Genomic DNA, 20,277 nt, shown 5'->3' on the forward strand with positions numbered 1-20,277 from the left:
GTTATGACAAATTAAAACGTAATAAGTGTGGATATATAACAGAAATGTTGGGATCTTACTTCAAATATTAAAACTTAATCTTCACGAACAGCCAGCATCCTCCTCTTGACCAGCAGCATATCATACAAAAACGTGACTTGTTGCTATTGTTCTGTGGTTGCATATCCAAAATTATAACCACAGTCTACAATAAAGATAACCATTTCCTTCTAGCTTGTTCTTGTGCTTTAGTCGTTATGACTGACTTATGAATATCCATTATACATGTAATCAATGTCAGTGGTCATACACGCAGTCTCCTTAATCTCTTGTAACATCTTCAACACTTGTCTCATCACGGGCCTTTGTTCGGGTGATGTCATGCTACAAACCGCAGCTACTTCAACAAGCATCCTGAGCCTATTATTATTTGCCATGTCATCATTCTCCCTCATTGCACTCACCCATTCAACCATATCCTCGGGGACCAGGTGTGGATGCTGGGACGGGGGTCTACCCGATACAAGCTCTAACAAGAGGACTCCAAATGCATAAACATCAGACTTGGTTGTAGCTCGGTTGAAGGATGTTCTCAACTCTGGGGCCCTGTAGCCTGTGGAAATGGACTCGTCTATACAAGTGGGGTCCGCGAGGACCAACAGGCAGTAGTCGGTTAGACATGCTTCAAAGTCGGGACCGAGTAGGACGTTGGAGGATTTAAGGTTGTTGTGAATGAGTCTAGAGGATTGGTGGATGTAAGCAAGGCCTAGTGCTATATCTTCGGCTATTTTTAAACAGGATGTCCGGTGTAGTGGTTTTGCCCTTGTTGATCTTGACCCTGTTAATGTCATTTAATATATAAAATGGACGAATAAGATTAAGTTGTGGTATATACTTAACTTGTTTTTCTTTTCTTTTTTTTACATTTAATATCCCAACCGTTATCCAAACCCCACACTAGATAATTTGTGTCATCGCGATTAGGGATGGGCATAAACTGAATAATCAAACACGTTGAGAAACTGATGGGTTAGGTTATGTATTTTTGGATACCTGATTTTTAAGGTTTAGTTATTGTTATAAACCGAATTAACTAAAATAAACAATCTTCATATTTTAGTTATAACAATAAATAATCGAAAATTTGCATCTACTTTTGAAAAACCAGCTTTTATAATTTTTAACTTTATAAAATAATGCGTCATATGTCGACAAAGTTGCTTATTATCTTTTATACATAACCATCTTTTCGAATAACCGAATTAATCTAAATTCCTAAGTTAATTAAATCATTTGTAACCACACCGGTTGTTTAGGAAAATCTAAAATCTAAAACCCATACCGAACCAAAGCTAGCCAACTCACCTCACCACACCCCTATAATCACACGATAACTTAATGCTTACTACTCAACACACTTTGTTCCAGTGGGAAAGCACGTTACCCATACCTCTACTTTTCCAATAAAGTTCACATGCTCTAACTGACCGAGTCAAACTCAGCGAGTGAACTCACACAAACAGTAAAAAGATTAACAGTGAACTTACCATAGATCAAGTTAAACAAACTGCCATTAGCTTGATAATCATAGATCACAAGCCTCTCTTGTTTCGCCTGAAAATAAGCCCTCACTAGAACCAAATTCGGATGTCTAAGCCTTCCAACCGTCTCCAAATGCTTCTCAAAACCTTCACCAGACGTTATCGCCGTCTTCCCGGCGTCAAGTCTTTTCACCGTCACAGTCTTTTGATTCTCCATCACCGCTTTGTACGTCGTTCCGATCGTTCCTCTACCTATCAACTCCGCCGATGCTGACATCAGTTGTTCCAGTCCGTACCTCTCCGTCTCGCCGTCGCAGAATATCAGATTACCGGTTCTCTCACCGTGATGTTGTTGAGGTAATTGCAGTTTCTGCTCTTTAATTTCAACCTCCTTGTTAATAATTCTCACTGCATGAAGAAACACTAAATGACCCCGGCAGATTAAGGATAATCTGGGGGTTAAGTAGATGTTTCTCACGAGGGTTAGGTCCAGCAAAAATGGTTATTCTTTTCGACCTGCAAAACAGACACCGTGAGCTCGTCACTGAGAAGGGGGGTTCCTCCTTGTGACCACCCTCCGGCGTGAGAATCAGACTAGATTGCTCTGAATATAAGTGTATATAGAGAGAAATAGCTAGAGAGAAGATAAGATCCTGATACCGTTCCAAGGTGTTGGAGTATTTATAGCCGAAGGTAGGTTTCCAAGCAGGTACGGCCAGCTGTATATAATATTCCTTTTCCACCAACCACGGGCTACGTTCGTGCCACGATGGGAGTTGGTGGGTAGGCAGCGGCTGATAGTGACATTTTGTACTGGAGCGTGCTCCTCCTCGTACTATTGTCGGTGAGCTGTCACCCTGTGATTGGTTCATGGGTTGCTTTTGTCAGATCTTGTCTATTTGTCCATACCTTGGTAGGTATAGTACAAAAGATCTTCTAGAAGCATACGGACTGGCTCTTTTGGGCGGGAATATTCCCGCCCTGCTCATTCCTTCAGGTGACATTGCTGAAGTATAAGAGTTAGTGCCTTATGCGTGTAGCCTTACTGTTAGTGCGGGTAGCCTTCCTTCTTGGCTTGTACCCACAGCTGCGGGAACAGGCAGGGTACTGTACCAAGGGAGGCTTTCCTGCGGGAACAGCTAGCTTACTGCGTGTAAGGTCTTCATCTCTGAGCATGGTGGGTCCTGCGGATCAAGTTGGTCTTTGCGCAGACGTACCTCTTCAAGGTGTGTCTTGCGGGTCCAACTGGTCTTTGCGGGGACCTACCTCTTCAAGTCCCCCCAGTCCATTGTTCTTCTCATGAATTGTTAATGAGAGGAACTTTTGGACTTTAAGCAAGGGGTTTTAAAGAGGGGTTTTCGTTTTTTAAGGTTCTCCGTGGGGATTCTTCCCGCGGTTTTCCTAATGTCACTTGCAGAAAATTCCCGATTTTTTCTGCCTGATCTTTGGATATGATGCGGGTAGGTGTGTAACCTCTTCGCAAGTCGGGAGCGTTGAGCTTCACTTGTATAGATTCTTCACGGGGTATTGGTAGTTTTAGACATAGTGATCAGTTATGTTAAGCAGCCAATTCCACCTTGAAGCTTCAAACAATCTAGTTCTCAACGTTCCCGCCATGCGGTGGTGTTATTTCCCTTTCCGCAAGCATGACCCATAAGATCCATCCTGGGTTCAATTCCCTGCAAGTGTTGACTATGTGAAGGGTTTCACCTTGACACTGTACCCGCACTTGTCTTACGGTTCCTTGTTTTCCAAGGTATCTTCTTGGCTTCAATTCCCTGCAAGTGTTAAGTATGTGAAGGGTTTCGCCTTGACACTGTACCCGCACATGTTTTATGGTTTCTTGTTTTCCAAGGTAAGGGGGAATATTCCCTCTTATTTTTGAATCTTTTTGAATCTTTTTGGAATTCGGAGAGTTGGTGAAAGGATAAGGACAGTCCAAATGGTTGAAGGGACGTTGGCGTCTTCTGACGGTTTCAGGACGTGCAGGAAGTTATGACGACGTGACAGCATGTGGTCAATCAGAACGCTTTTTCAGGCGCGTGGGCGCGAGTCTCATGACACGCGCCATTCCGACACCTGTTGCCAGCTTGCTGTATCCACACGTGTCGCCGTGTCATTGCGCCTGCGCTTTCTCTCTCATCCACATTAAATTCATCGCATTCATTGCGATGAGTATATAAGGGGGGAGAGGGTGTATCTCGTCCCATACCTTCACTTCACCTTTCTTTTCCTTTTAAGCGATTTTCGGCGAATACTCATCTTTTCTGGTGAGCATTCTCCTGAAACCCTTTTCTTTAACTTTTAAAGAATGTCTTCTTCTACTCATGATCCTGAGGTTAACGTCGAGGAGTCTGACGTTTACCTCGAGAACCCGACGTCTACGTCCGATAAGGACGATAAGAGTACTGCTGGCGAGTGCCAGTGTACTCTTTCTGTCGATGTATACCATTACATCGTCAAGAAGTTCATGCTGGAGCCGTATGAGCCAGAGTTTCCGGAGCTCAACCAGACGGTGTACGATGCCCCTAACGGCAAGATAGGGGTTTACGCCTCGTTCTTCATATATGGGAATCTAAGATTCCCATTAACGAAGTTCGTATACCGTGTTTTGGAGAAACACGGTGTGCATTTGACGGAGGTGCACCCAATGGCGATTGCTAAAGTTCGCCATTTCGAATGGGTGTGCCGTATTTTGGACATCGAGTCCCGCGTCGACCGTCTGATGACCTTCTACACCTGGAGGTGCATCCAGGGCTGGTATACCCTTGTTACTCGGATCAAGGGGTTGAAGATCTGCGCTACTGAGCGTAGTCTTCGTTCTTGGAAGCGGGAGTTTTTCTACCTCTCCGCTCGCGTCGTCCCAACGCGATGACGTTCAATAATGGGAGGGCACTCCCTAACCTTCACGCGTCCAATTACCAGGAGACGAAATGGTTCGCCAAGATCTCCTAGATCCAGACTCCGGTTTATCGCTTCGCGGAGTCTGGGATGGTGATGCTTGGGATGAGCCGCGTGTGGAAGGATGCCGGGTCTGGGACGCCGCAAATACCCATCGTCCTTCAATACGGTTTGAACTATATCCTCTACGGTATGCTCCATTTTTTGTGTTGGTTTAGGGTTTTTCTTCTAACATTGTCTCTTTTTTTTTTTTTTTTTTTTCAGAGGGAAACGACTTACAGTCGCTCTTGCATATGCTGGAGACTGGTGGTCCCACACGGTTGGGTACTCGTGATCTCGATGAGAACGAGTTGCCCATTTTGGAGCAGACGGCGGATAGATTCGTAGAGGTCTACCAGCCAGGCCACGAAATTTTAAGCGCCACTCGGCCAGGTAAGGAGTTCTTTAATCCTCGTCCTCTCCATGCTCAAAATTCTGCTGGAATTCCTCTGATTTTGTCATCTTCTGATGAGGGATCCGCAGATGGGCCTTTCTTTGTGAGGAAGAAGAAGGCTGCTGGCATGAAGGGCAAGGCGAAGGTTGCTTCCGTCGTCGACCTGGGGAATCAGTCTGATTCCGAGACTGAAAGTGAGGAGGTGGCGGGGAACCTTGGTGGTGGTGACGAGACCATTGTCTCAGAGGTTGAGACAACGGCTGTCACTTCCGAGCCACCAAGCGCTGCGAAGGTGACTGGCGCGAAGAGGCCAGTTTCATCGAGTCTATCTCTGCCTGTCAGGTCTTTCAGGATCAAGAAAGTCAGTAAGTATATTTTTTGTGTACCTTTTCCGCATTTCCTTCCGCCTTTGTTTTTAATCTTTTGTTTTTCTTCATGCAGGATTGGACTTATCTGCTTTCGAGAGCGGTGCGGAAGGAAGCGGTTCAGGACCCACGACGATAGGTTTGGTCAACCTATCCGAGGCGATGACCCAGGCGGCTGCGCCTGTTTCTGGTGCTGGTTCAGTTGCTCATACTGTTGAAGCAACTGTTCCAGTTATGACGTCATCTCCGCCGGCCGTCAGTGCCATCTTTACTACATCCTTCACTGGACCGGCGGTGACATTTTCCGCGAGCTCATCTACGGCTGCTACCACGGTTATGAGTTCATCTCCGATGGTGTCTACCTCAATGGCTTCTGCATTGTCGCATTCGGCGTCAGCGACTACCTCTGTTGGGGCCAGTTCTCCAGGTATGTTTAGAGTTGGAACCTCTAGACTTACCTCTGTTGATGAGGGAGTCCCACCATTGCCTCCTTCCCATCTCCTTGACCTCTTAGATGGATATCCTTTAGGTTCAGGTGATGGGTTTAGCGGCTATCGGCCTGTTATCGACCCTATAGGTGCGTGGGGTTATTTTGGCCTATTATCCATTCTTATCATTTTTTCCTAACTGTTTTTTGTTTTTGCAGTTTCGGATTCCAATGAGGTGTATGCTTCAAGGTGGAATATCCGCCGGGGGACAACTCTAAGGACGGCTGCGGACTGCGTCGACTGGGCGCGCCATGCCGCTCCAAGCGGTGCATTGGGGGAGGCAATGGCTAGCTACCTGGAGGGTAGGTTGTCCAATGAGCTTCGAATCCTTCTCGCCCGGATGCAGCCGCGTGTCGAGTTACTTTGTCGTGAAAACGACAAGTTAAAGACTGTGCGTAGCCTGGAGGTGGCTCAGGCGCGATCGCTGCGGGAGGAAAACAAGAGGCTTGCCGCCATCGCTGCGGAGAAAGAGAAGGCCTTCAAGGACCTTGAGGCCGAGATCCAAGCCAGGCATGAGGCCCGTTCCAAGGCTACCCAAGCTGTTAACGAACAGCTTAGGTTGGCTAAGGAAACTGCACGTAATGCCACCGAAAGGGCCACCAAAGCCGAAGCCGTTGTTGAGCCTCTGCGCGTTGAGAATGAAGAGCTTAAAGCCAAACTGGAGAAGCTTCAGCAGGCTCATGAGGCTTTGGCTTTAGAAGATGCCAAGAAGCTACAGGAGCTTTTGGATCAAAGGGCTGTGCTTGATCGCACTGAGCGCAAGCTTAAAGGCGTTGAAGAGGCTGCTTCCAAGGACGTGTTGCTTGCCAACCTCAACAAGAATGAAGCCGAACGCGCCCGCGATCAAGCTCAAGCTACCCTTCAAGAAGCTCTATCTAATAAGGATTGGCTTCTACGAGAAGCGTTGCCGCAGGTATGCGTAGCTCCATAATTTCTTTGCTTTGCGCTTTTCTTTATACTTAGAAAAGTTTATATATATTTTTTATTGTAGGTTGTGCATCGGATTTTCGCGAACACATCTTATGACGATGCCATGAGCGCAGCCCTCAACGCTTCTCATGAGGATGGGGAGAAGGCTGGCTTCTTGCTTGGTCTAGGATTTGCAGAGAAAGGCATCCCGCCTTCCAGATTTCCTTTACACGATGTTAACACTGAAGTTGCCTATGACCAAGCTGTGAACCAGTATGCTGCCTTCTCGCATCCGGTTGTGGAGAAGATTAATGAAGTTGCTGCCGCTGATGACGGGCTAGCTGTTCTCAAAGCTTTCCTCGAACCGCCGCAGCCGACTGATGGTGCGGGTTTAAGTGGGTTTGGAGGAAGTGGTCCCGAGGCTTGAATCTTGAGATTCCTTCCAACCGTTAGGATAGATTTGTATTTTTTGTAAGCGGGTAGATACCTAGCCATTTTGTAATGTTTGAACAACTTTTATTGTGAATAAAAATATTTTGTTAACGCCTTGCCTTGTAAACATTATATGATTTGCTCATGCATATTTTAGTTTAACTTAGTAATTTTCTAAGTGTTTTAAATAAGTTAACCTTTCGGCGCGTGTCAAATAATAGGTTAATGTTCTGTTTCCTCTATCATGATTGTGCGGGTAGGACCGTCACTTTCACTTAGTAGGATAACCAAACTTCATCTATATCTGACCTGCGTGAAGGTTTTCCTCATCTTCCCCTTAGAAATATTTGCTGTTTTTGTGTTTATGCGGGTTGTGCCGCTTTCCACACGCAACGACTTACTTCCTCCCTCACTTATTTATGCGGTGAATACCGGCATATCAGTGTGGTCAGTTCATAAGTATAAAGGTAAGGCTATCAACACAATGTGATAAGGAGAATCATTTCCATTAGAAGTGGCTCTAGGCCTTTTCTTTACAAGTTTAGAATTGATCTACATATAACATCTGCGTAATTGAGCTCCATTCCATGTTCTTGGGATGGGGGTGCCATCGAGCCTTTCGAGCCGGTATGCGCCCTTTCCCAAAACTTCTTTAATAATGTATGGCCCTTCCCAGACCGGGGCCAGCTTTCCTGGGCGCTCTTGGTTCGAAGCCTCATTGTTACGCAGTATGTAGTCTCCGACATTGAAGTTGCAGAGTTTCACCCGCGTGTTGTAGCACTTTTGCATTTGTCGCTTGTAGTTCTCTTCACGCGCTGCGGCTAGGTCTCTGCGCTCTTCGGTTAGCATAAGGTCTAACCGTCTTTCCGCATCATTGTCTTCTGGTTGAGTTATGACTCTTGGTGAGGGTAGACCAATCTCGACTGGAACCATGGCTTCAGTGCCATAGGTGAGGCTGAACGGAGTCTCGCCCGTGCTTGCTTTTTTCAGCGTTCTGTTTGCCCAAAGGACATGTGGAACTTCGTCTACCCAGCCGGATCTATGCTCCAAGAGTCTTTTCTTTATGCCGTCGACGATGCTCTTGTTTGCTCTTTCCACCTCACCATTACCCTGCGGGTGTGCCACTGAGGTAAAGGTGTGGGTGATTTGAAGCTCTTTCAGCCACTTTTGTAGCTTCTGGTCAGCAAAGTTGGTGCCGTTATCGCTCACCAAATTCTGTGGAAGTCAAAAACGACAAATAATAAATTCCCAAATAAATTTTTTGATATGTTTTGCGGTTGTTTGGGCTAAGGGTTTTGCTTCTATCCACTTGGTGAAGTAGTCGATGGCTACCACTAGGCACTGAACGTTCCCTGCTGCTGTGGGAAATGGGCCTGTCATATCGATGGCCCATTTCTGGAATGGCCATGAAGAAGTGACTGGAACAAGTTCGTTCTTCGGGCGATGCGTGTTGGGTGCGTAAAGCTGGCAGGACCTACATTTTTTGATGTAGGCCAGCGCATCCGTGTGCATCCCCGGCCAAAAGTATCCCGCGTTGTTTAGCTTAGCTACAACTGCGCGTGGACCTGCGTGTACTCCACAGATGTCTTCGTGTACTTCCCTTAGGAGGTAGTCGGCATCTTGGTCGTCAACGCATCTGAGGAGTGGGCCAAGAAAGTTACGCCTGTAAAGTATGTCATCAACAAGTTGATAGTTCAGTGATTTACAGCGTATCTTTCTTGTCTGTGTCTTCGACTCTGGTAGTATACCCGCTGCAAGGTAATTTATGATTGGTGTCATCCATGTTTCCGTGCCGGTTTGGATGACACAAATTTCCTTGTGCGGGACTGATGGTGCTCCGAGAAGTTCAACGCGGATGTCCTTTCCCAAGTGGGTGAAGGCTAACGATGCAAGCTTGCTTAACGCATCCGCAGATTTGTTTTCGCTTCGCTTGATGTGCACCACTTTGCAATCGTTAAAATCGCGCATAAGGGTTTTGGCTTGTGCAAGGTACAGGGCCATTATGTCATTCACGGCCGTGTACGTCCCGTTTATCTGGTTGGCTACTAACATGGAGTCCACGTGGGCTTCCAAGTTTTTCACTCCCATCTTACGCGCAATTCTTAATCCGGCCAAGAATGCTTCGTATTCCGCTTCATTGTTCGTACTTGGGAAATCAAGCCAAATAGCGTAAGTATATTCTTGGCCTGCCGGGTTAATTAGTTTCAACCCTGCGCCTGAACCTTCATTGTTGGCTGCTCCATCAGTGTAGAGTCGCCAGACATCGTTAATGTCTTGTGCTGGAGAGGGTTGAGCCTCTTCCTGGCACTCTTTTTCACGCGATGCGGGGACTTCCGCAATAAAGTCGGCCAAGACCTGGCCTTTTATGGCTGGTCTTGGCTTGTACTTTATCGCGTATTCCCCCAACTCAATTGCCCATTTGGCTAGGCGTCCTGACAACTCGGGTTTGCCTAGAACGTTTGCAAGTTTGAAGTTGGTGAGAATGGTGATTGGGTGACCTTGGAAATATCGTCTTAGCCTGTACAAGTGCTAAGACTAATTTTTCCAGGGTAGAGTACCGGGTTTCCACGTCCGTTAAGACGCGGCTTACATAGTAGATGGGCATCTGGATGCCTTTTCGTTCTACTAGTAAGACTGCCCCGGTTGCTCTGTCTGTGGCGGAGAGGTAGAGAATTAATTCCTCCCCCACTTCTGGTGCTGTGAGCGTTGGGAGTTCGATCAAGCGTGACCGAATCTCTTGAAAAGCTGCTTCCGCTTCTGGTGTCCAGCGGAAGTGCGTTTTCTTCAAGCAATTTCTCAATGTTGACACGAATGGGAACGACCTATCCGCATGGTTTGCCAAAAAGCGGTTAAGTGCGACTAGTCGTCCATTCAGTGTCTGAGCCTGTTTGATGGTAGTAGGTGATTCCATTTTCATAATGGCTTCGACCTTTTCAGGGTTCGCTCTGAAGCCATCTTTGGTAACGATGACTCCTAAGAACTTCCCTTCTTCCATCCCAAAGGAACACTTGCTCGGGTTGAGCTTCATGTTTATTTTTTGAGCGTGCTGAAAGTTTCTTCGATGTCTGTCAACATCGCCTCTGGCTCAAGGCTTTTGATGACCAAGTCATCCATGTAAACTTCTAAGTTCCTCCCGATTTGGGCATGGAACTCTTTGTCCATCAGGCGTTGGTACGTGGACCCAGCATTCTTGAGTCCGAATGGCATCATTTGGTAACAAAATGTGCCATCGGGCGTCCGAAATGCGGTTTTGTCTTGATCGTTAACGGCCATGTGGATTTGATGGTATCCCTTATACGCATCAAGGAAGCATTTAAGGCGAAACGGTGCTAACGAATCTACCTTAAGGTCAATTTCGGGTAACGGGTAACAATCCTTGGGGCATGCTTTGTTTAGGTCTTTAAAATCTATGCACATGCGCCATTGTTTGTTGGATTTCGGTACCATGACGGGATTTGCAACCCATGTTTGATATTTACTAATGCGTACGATGCCTGCGTCAAGGAGTTCCTTGACTTGTGTTCTACACGCGTTAGCCTGTTCCGCACCCATTACACGACGCTTTTGTATGACCGGCGTAAAAGCCGGGTCACACTTGAGCTTATGCTCCGCCTTACTTCGGGGTACACCAGTCATGTCAGCTGGTGTCCACGCGAAGATGTCAGCATTTTTTTGCAATAAGCGTTTGAGTAAGGTGCGCGTGGGATTAGTGATCGTTGGGCCAATGGTAACGGCCTGGTCAGGGTACTTGCCATTGAAGGCCCATTCTTCCGGCTCGGTAATGGTTGGTTTAGCCATCTTTGGTTTGGGTTTAGATGAGACAGATGCGATGCATACCTGGGGAATACCCGTGATCATCGCGACACCCTCAGCTGTTGGCCACCCCATCATGCCATGGACCGAAGACACCACGGCATTAAATCTTGCCATCCCAACTCTCCCGAAGAGAATGTCGTATGTGTGGTGTGGCTTCCTCATTACGACAAAGTCCACGTCTTTTGTGCGGGAGTACTTCCCGTCCGTGAGAGTGACGGGGAAAGATAGGATACCCAATGGGGTGTTTGTGCTGCCATCGAACCCTTCCATCGAGGCGTAAACCGTTTCTAGGCGTTCTTTGTCTTCGTCGTCTAGCTTGTCGAAGAACTGCCTGTACATGACCGTTGACGAAGCGCCGTTATCAGCAAGAGTGCGGGAGGTGATGTAGTGCCCCAGCTGGCTTTTGATGACTATGGGGCCTTCTTTGTTGGGTCCTCCTGGCACACGCGGGAAGCGCACTTCAGCTTCCTTCCACGCACTTGGCTCTGTTGTTCGTCGTTTTCTTCCTCTGACGTTGCCATGAACCATGTGAATGCTGATGTCGACGGGCTTTCGTCCATTGCCTTTGTACCGATTGTCATTCCTCCCACCGTTCTTGATTGACGCCACGAGGTGTGTGAGTTTCCCATCTTTGACGAATGTTTCGACGATATCCTTCAAAGATGTGCATTCTTCCGTGGTGTGGCCTTTGGTCCCGTGGAAGTCACAGGATTTGCTCTGATCAGCGTTATGACGCTGTCGGATTATTGGAGCCTTTGGCCATGGGAGTTTCTCGGTGGCAAATATCTCGGTGACGCTTTTGGTGAGTGGCGTCCACCTGGGATTCCGGTTCAACGAGTGCGTGTTGTCCCTACCGCCTAAGAGAAGGCGAGAGCTGGATGAGGTGTCAAAGTTTATCCTTGACTGCCAAATACCAAGCTTCCTCTTCTTATTTTGTCGGGCGGTACGGACGTTATTTTCTCTTGTTCTCTGCGTGTAGAGGTTTGTGCTCTGGGAAAGATTTCTACCCAGTTGCTTCTCCGTCTCGGCGAAGCGTTTAGCTGCCGTCATGATGGCATCCCACGTGGATGGCATGCCATCTTTACCTGTCAACATGCGGATGAGCTCTGGGTACTCAGCGCGAACAAGATCTTCGCTAATAGTGCCCAGACTTAGCTTCTTTGAGTTGAAGCGAGTGATGAAGTCTAGCAAAGATTCATCTTCCTCTCGGATGCAGTTGAGGATCGTCCATTGCTCTTCAGTATATTTTCTTTGTTGACTGAAGTGCTGGCTGAACTTTTGCTGGAAGTCTGCCCAATCGTAGATGTGGTGGACCGGTAGACGATCAAACCACGCTCTGGCTGCCCCGACGAGCGTCATCTGGAACATGTAGCACCATGTGGGTTCCGTCCAATTACTGAAGGTTGCCCCTGCTATAAATCTGTTCAAGTGATCGTCCGGGTCAGATATGCCATCGTAAGTGCTTATGTTGGACATCTGTTTAGCACTCTTTGGAGCAATTGCTTCCGCAATGTCCCTTGCAAATTTGGACGTTCCCGCATTCGCAACAGTTGGTCTGAAAGTTTTGGAGAAGTCACGTGGGTTTCCCCCCGTGTTCTTTGGTTTGAAGGTTTCCTCGAAATTTCTCTTCGAGTGGAAGTCTTCCTTACGCTTCCCTTTCGCCTTATGACGAGGGTTTGCGTCACTGTCAGATTCTTCCCAATCTTCATCGTCCACATACTCGCAATCATTGCTCATGTTGAGCTGTTGTCGAATGCTTCCGAATTCGTCATTGGCCTGTTGGAGTGAACGTAAACGTTCATCCAACTCGGCTTGGAATTCTTTCTGACGTGCTTCCGCCCAAGCTTTAACTTGTTCTAGTGTTTGGCGGGGAAGCCTCGTCTGTTGTTTCTCCAACTGGGTATCAATGAATCCCAGGGGGAGGATTGTTTACTGCACTTGCCCCGGCTTGGGTAACCGGGGTAGTGTTCGTAAAAATCGTGAATTCACCGGTGTTTCCCCCAGTAGCTGGGGTTGTGGTTACCGGAATTTCTTGGTCACTCGGTGGCCTTGGCGTCGGAGTAACCTTAACCATCTTTCCAGAAGTTTGAAAAAACTGAGAAAAAGAATTAGTTCTAGCTTAATGCACGGATGGCGCCAATGAAGAAACACTAAATGACCCCGGCAGATTAAGGATAATCTGGGGGTTAAGTAGATGTTTCTCACGAGGGTTAGGTCCAGCAAAAATGGTTATTCTTCTCAACCTGCAAAACAGACACCGTGAGCTCGTCACTGAGAAGGGGGGGGGGGGTTCCTCCTTGTGACCACCCTCCGGCGTGAGAATCAGACTAGATTGCTCTGAATATAAGTGTATATAGAGAGAAATAGCTAGAGAGAAGATAAGATCCTGATACCGTTCCAAGGTGTTGGAGTATTTATAGCCGAAGGTAGGTTTCCAAGCAGGTACGGCCAGCTGTATATAATATTCCTTTTCCACCAACCACGGGCTACGTTCGTGCCACGATGGGAGTTGGTGGGTAGGCAGCGGCTGATAGTGACATTTTGTACTGGAGCGTGCTCCTCCTCGTACTATTGTCGGTGAGCTGTCACCCTGTGACTGGTTCATGGGCTGCTTTTGTCAGATCTTGTCTATTTGTCCATACCTTGGTAGGTATAGTACAAAAGATCTTCTAGAAGCATACGGACTGGCTCTTTTGGGCGGGAATATTCCCGCCCTGCTCATTCCTTCAGGTGACATTGCTGAAGTATAAGAGTTAGTGCCTTATGCGTGTAGCCTTACTGTTAGTGCGGGTAGCCTTCCTTCTTGGCTTGTACCCACAGCTGCGGGAACAGGCAGGGTACTGTACCAAGGGAGGCTTTCCTGCGGGAACAGCTGGCTTACTGCGTGTAAGGTCTTCATCTCTGAGCATGGTGAGTCCTGCGGATCAAGTTGGTCTTTGCGCAGACGTACCTCTTCAAGGTGTGTCTTGCGGGTCCAACTGGTCTTTGCGGGGACCTACCTCTTCACTGCACTAGCTGCATTGTTCCTGTTTACGTTATCATTGTATTCGACTTCTGGTTCGTTTTCCGCATCTGAACTGAACGCAACTGATTTAGTTCTACGTTGATAGCTTCGCTTATTCAAAATAGTGAAAACCGACAGTACAAAAGCTATAATGATTAGGACTCCTATCACAAATCCTAGGATTACGCCTACTCGCTTATGCCTCTTTGCCGCCGTTGGAGAAACAGTTAAACCTTGCGACTCTGCGTTTTGCATTACCGGCGCCAAAGCAGTACCGCCTGAAGGAGCGTCAAAGAACGGAGACTTCGTCTCGCATATTTTGTTAAGTATCTTCCCGCAGAGGCCAGGGTTTAGTAAATACGACGAGTTATCGAATCGCGAAAGCGCAGGCGTTACCGGTATTGCACCGGTGAGGTTATTTCCGGAGACGTTGAACGCTTGGAGAACGGTTTGGTTAAGCGGTGGAATTGAGCCGGTGAACCGGTTCCATTCCAGGCGGAGGAAGGTGAGCCGGGATAGAGAGTTGAGTTGAACCGGGAATGAACCAGAGAGGTTGTTGCGAGCTAGATCAAGTGACTGGAGCTGGTGAAGTGAAGGCAGTGATAACAGGAATGAGCCGGAGAAGGTGTTGTGGTCAAGGAACAAGGTTTTGAGGTTGGTGAGAGTTGAGAGGTCTGGTATGGAGCCGGTAAGTGAGTTGTTTCGGAGGCTGAGGACACGTAGCTTGTCGAGCTGAGCCAATGTGTTGTCGGCGAAGACGCCGGTCAAGCTGTGGCTCTGGAGGACGAAGCTAACGACTCGGCCTTGGACGCACTTGACGCCTTGCCATTGGCAGTAGTCGAGCCGCTGGTTGAGGTTGTAGAGCAGTGTGTTTTGAGTTTAGCTTGAATCTGAGAAGGGCGACGGCGTCGGATGGGAGGAGAGTTTTTTGAGTGGGTTTGGATCAGCGGCGGCTGAGAGTGTGGCGGTGAGGAAGAGAATGAGTGACAGGATACGGTGGTGGTGGTGGAAGGGTTTAGGTAGGGTGCACATCGTTTGAGGAGTGGACTAGGGAGAAAGTGAGTTGTCTGGTTTTGTCTGCTTTCTATAATTATTGAATTCTCAAGGAAGTGAAGTGACATGACTGATGACTGATGACATTCTGCAGCTTCATATCAGAACTTAAAACTAATACAGTAATTAACACACAACTTAAATGTGAAATGTCAAATATATACATTTAAGGAAGACTTTGGTATCAAAAGCGATATTTTCATGAAGGTAGTCGGTGTAAGGCTAAGGGTAGTAGCGCTTGATCTAAGCTTAAGTGATTCATTATTTTTGCGTCACGTTGACGCTGACATGGCACAAGATCAAGCCTCATAAGGTATAGTGTTCCAGGTAGGACTGTTCAAAGGGTAAGACTCGACTCTTTTACCTAATACCCTACCAGGACCCTTTACCCTTTTAGGAAGAAACATGGACCCGAGACCCTACCCTCTAAACAATAAAAGGGTCGGGTATAAATAAGGGTTTCAAGGGTCCAACCCTTTACCCTTTAAGACGTTAATCACATCTCATTTTTTGCATTTATTAGTTGCATATCTCATATATATATATATATATATATATGAATCCTAGAACAATTATACTTTCATTTAATAACATAGTAAAGTCTAACTTCGAAAGTTTATCAACCATTAATTGAACTGATGCAAACAATATTCACATTCACAAATTACATGTAGATAACAAATCAGTGATTTCCATATATATGTGTCCATTCAATAGTATGTCCCTTTAATTTTATTTTTTGTATTAGTTGGGAAATTTCTGATGAATCATATATGAAATACAAACTCTCATAATTTTCAGATTAATCGTAAATCTTATGCATATCTATCTAGTAAATGGGTCAAGAGTTTGAAAAAGGGTCGGACCCTTGAAACTCTTTTATCTTTAAGGTGAAATTTAAATACCCTTTACCCTACCCATATTATTTATTCAGGTCTAGTTAAGGGTTTTAAAATTCGGGTAACCGGGTTTCAAGGGTCCGACCCTTATCTTGCTCACCCCTAGGTCCAGGTGATCCGAGGCTTGTTTCAGTTATTTATTTATTTATTTAAAATATTAATATTAATTTGAACTCCCAAACTTCTATATTAACCCACCACCGTCCTCTTACAAACCCACGACCGTCCTCCGCCAAGGTTCCTCCGACGACGACCAACCACCGATCACACCACCACCACCGATCACCGGACCACCGCCGTCGTCTCTCAACCACGTGGACCCTAACGCAACAACCTCACCTTCATTCCCACCAACAACCACCGTCGTACCACCGCAAGCCGCCACTGTCTCCAAACCCACATCAGAGTCACACTCCATCGGAGATTGTTGGTGGTGGTTGTGTTGGATAATTAACGGCTATTTTTTTGATTTTCCCCACACTCCAACGGCTAAAAGCCCCGCGGTCAGCTCCACGCCGGCCAGCCGCGTCGTCCACACAAAGGTGTAGTGGTGTGCACAACGGCCACGTTGTCCACGCCCGGCCAGCCGCGCCCCACTACCCTCAGTCTAAGCGTGACAAAATGTTTTATGATAATGGGAATTCGTGAGGTAGATATTTTTTAGAATTGGTGGTGGGTTTGGTCACAACACTAATAACGATCACAAGCATGAGCGGCCTTTACCAGAATGTGTACCTGAGTGGTCGGATTTTATTGATTATTAAAAAAAAGGATGACTTGGTACTCTATAATTTCATTAGGCTATGTTATATGTATGATGGTAACATAAGATATGGTGTATGGATAAATAACAAATATATGAGGTGGAATTAAAAAGATTAGTTGTTATGTTAATTGACGATAATCTCTGACTCTAAGTTTTTAAGGTGAGATACCTAAATACATTAATTTGAAAAGGAGAGGTCTTGGGTTCAGGTCTCATGTGACAAAAAATGGTGGTTTCAGATTGGAACGTGAGGTTTTCTCACCTATGATGGGTTTCCTCTTAAAAGTGGAACGAAGGTGATCGGGTAGGTTAATGATCCGCCATTCCGTCATTAATCCAATTTTTTGTTAAAAAAAATATTTTTTTTTGAATGACCAACAAAAAAAACCTTCCATTAAAACGCTAGCAAGTCGCTAGGCACACCATTACAATCACCAAAGTCCAAAACAAAACAAAACGACAAGGGAGAACAACCATCAAAAAACAAACAACCCGACCCTAAAATACAACACCCATTACAATTGGAATCTACACTTCTCCTAGAGAGCCCATTTTTTTCTCCTATTCTTGACCCAAAGAAAACCCAACACCTTTTCTCCTCAACTAGGCCCGCAAGATGTATATGAGTGTACTGGGTACTACCGCGTTCCTTTTTTTCAATAAGCATCAAGTCGCAATCAAACAAATCGCTTGGACTATCAATGCCTTCTCCTTCAGGAGCGCGGAGAACTTATATAGCTCCAAAACATCTTGATAGCTAAAAAAGTAAAAGGTCGGTAACTTACTCCATCGAGCAATCACACTCCATATCGTTTGAGCTAGACCGTACGAAACAAACATGTGTTCAATCGACTCTTGTAATCAAAGCCACTCCTGTGCCGTTCGGGATGATGGGACACGCCTCATCGAGGACGATGAGTCCAAAGGGGGGTTGCTTGTAACACCATTGGCAAACACAACATCGTCCCACTCTTAGGCTATCCCACATCGGCCGTGGACAAGAGAGATCCTTGGTTCATAAGTAATGTCCTGCCTCTTAACATCACCAACGCGTTTTGGGCAACCAAAAACAAATCCGTGAGCTCTTCGTGGGCAGAGCGGACAATATTGGTGGTACGAGAGGCCGGGGTGTTACAACTCTTCCCCCTCACCACAAATTGGGCAGTAAACCGATCTCACTAGAATGTTCCTTTTAATCAACGCATCCAACGCACGAAGTCGGCCTAAAATTCGCACTCCAAGCAACAAAACCAACGTTCTTCGGAACAAGCCGGTTCCACTAAACTATGTAATCTGGGGGCAAACATGAACTCTGCAACATACGATCTTTCACACTTCTGACCGAGAATGCATTGGATGACTCCAAGTGACCATAAAACCACGTCCTCCCACGGTTCTAACTTCTAAATTGCCCCCCTCGCAAATTTGGAGCAGCCCCCGTGGTTCATTTATTTCCTCTAAACCCACTAGCTCTCTTTTCTAATCCCAAACACAACAAATCCACCCCTGTAACATATAAAGTCTATCAGCAATCAAACACCCCCCAATCCCCATTGACCTTTCAAGGAAGAAGAGCTTTGGAAATCTGACTCCTAGCGGCACCGGACCAGCCCAACAATCAAGCCAGAACCACGTGTTTTGACCATTCCTCACGGCAACAACTAGTCAACTCTACCCCACTATTTCTCACAACCGAATCAATTTTAACAATTCAATTCCACAGACACGGGCTAGATAACTTGGCTGGGATAGCCTAACACGAATGCATGGAGTGGTGAAACGCTCAAATTACCTTCAACCATAATTTCCCTTCTTTGTTTTTGAAGCGCCACCGCCATTTTGCTAACAAAAACACATTTATATCCTTTAATGGTTCACTTTGTTTTTATGTTTCTTTTTAATTTATAGAACTTTTAACCTGCGGAACAGACCGTGTATGGCTCTGAATTTATTTGTGTTAAGAGTTCTTTGTTAATGTATTAATAATGAAAGATTAAACCAGGGTTTCATATTGTAACCAAATTATGCAAACTTCAAAAAAAAATTTCTATACCTTATCAAGTTATCAGGTCATCTTCTATTTTATCTACCTACATAGAAAAGTAAAAAATTTCTGAAAGAACAATAAAAAGCACACAAAAAAATGTTATGGCATAATGTACCTCACATCAGATTTAATGTAATGTAGTTATGTAGGTATAGAATAATACCTTGTTTACATCAGCTGTGACAACTCTAACTAACATACTCAAATTTATTTTTAACTCTTTATATATACCCATATTTAATTTTGTTAGTTTCTATAGAAGGGCGAGAGATCTCTCTCGTCAGTTAAAAAAGGTTGACATATGACATATTATTTTCACGTAATTTTTTAATTAATAAAGAAAAACCAAGAAACTCAAGATCGGGCATCTCATTCTACAAAAGCACTTCTCACCCATGGTCGTATTCACTAGCGAATAACCATTTCTATTTTTGGTCGTATTCACGAACACACGAAGAAAACAAGATAGAGATCTTAGTTTTCGCTCTCTCAGACACAAATAATCTTTTTTTGTTGTTGATTTTTGAAGTTTAAATAAATGAAGGTTCACATTCATCAATAACACTCAACATCTCTTTCAAATCACCTATTTAAATTCATCAGTGATTAGTCTTACTGATGGACAATATTATAGTTTCTTGTTTTATTTTATACAATCTCTAATAAACAGTTTAAAAATTATTATAACTTTGTTTTTAACCATGTTGTGTAGAATAGTTTAAATACTAATTTTACAAATAAAAAAGAATATGTTTAGTCTTATAGATAAATAATAAGTCTTAAATAATCGGGCCACCCCAGTTGGTTATGACAGTAAAGATAAGACTAGACTTTCTTTGAGAGGTCCTCAACTCGAATTCAAGCCACGCAAGGGTTTTATCCTACCTGCATTACGTCATGGGGTTCCGATTCCTGTGGCATAGCAACTTTTTGATAATTATAATCCCGATTCGTTAAAGATAAAACCAAGGGATGGCTAGGTCGATCTCAAGGGGAAGATAGGAAGGAGATCAAATTCAAATATATTATTATTTAAGTTTTGTTTATTTAAAAGTATATTTATCTTTTATTAATTTCTTACTTCTAGTCAAAGTGTAATTGTTAGATTTATAAATACTTCTAAGTTTTTCCACAATAGTATAATAATTTGTTGAAGAGTTTTGAGTTTTGTAGTTTAATAAAAAAAGCTTCATTCCATCACCACAGCTCCTTGCCTCCTCCCGATTTCAATATAAACATCATGACAATATTATTCCTCATAGGAATTATTAGTTTTTGTTTTATTCAACCAACCCATAACCATAATTTTCTGTACTATATATCCACGGCGACGTAAAGGTTCGATTCCGTGTTCAAGTTTCACTAACACGTTCAACTCATAATTAATTCCAACACTTTTGTCAAAGTGGTATTAGGGGAGAAGTTCATCCAAAAACAAGAGGTTATGTCCTTCAAGTGAAACTTTTGAGGGTTCCAACCGGGTCGTCCGCAAGCTAAACTACAACCATCCAATCAGACTGAGGATTTTTGCCATTCTAAAAGAAATAATCATGGTATTCTTTCTCTCCAATGCTTTATTGACGATTAGCAGATCGGGTTGAATAGGTGGGGAGGCCTCTACTTTTTACGGCCCTTTTTGCAATT

At 45.1% G+C, this 20,277-nt stretch overlaps 1 pseudogene across 1 annotated transcript; it reads right to left on the reverse strand.

Annotated features, from left to right (window-relative positions):
* Positions 1–33: 33 nt before the first annotated feature.
* Positions 34–16,238, reverse strand: LOC143585420 (putative inactive receptor kinase At5g67200 pseudogene; annotated as a pseudogene). Its single transcript, XR_013144543.1, has 3 exons — positions 16,037–16,238; positions 1,527–1,928; positions 34–817 (listed from the first exon to the last, which is right to left on the reverse strand). The product of XR_013144543.1 is annotated as a putative inactive receptor kinase At5g67200 pseudogene (transcript).
* Between the last annotated feature and the right edge of the window lie 4,039 nt (positions 16,239–20,277).

This window comes from Bidens hawaiensis, unplaced genomic scaffold, assembly GCF_021521415.1.
Source record: "Bidens hawaiensis isolate Kalapana, Puna unplaced genomic scaffold, B.hawaiensis_p1.1 tig00033839_1, whole genome shotgun sequence".
Taxonomy (NCBI): domain Eukaryota; kingdom Viridiplantae; phylum Streptophyta; class Magnoliopsida; order Asterales; family Asteraceae; genus Bidens; species Bidens hawaiensis.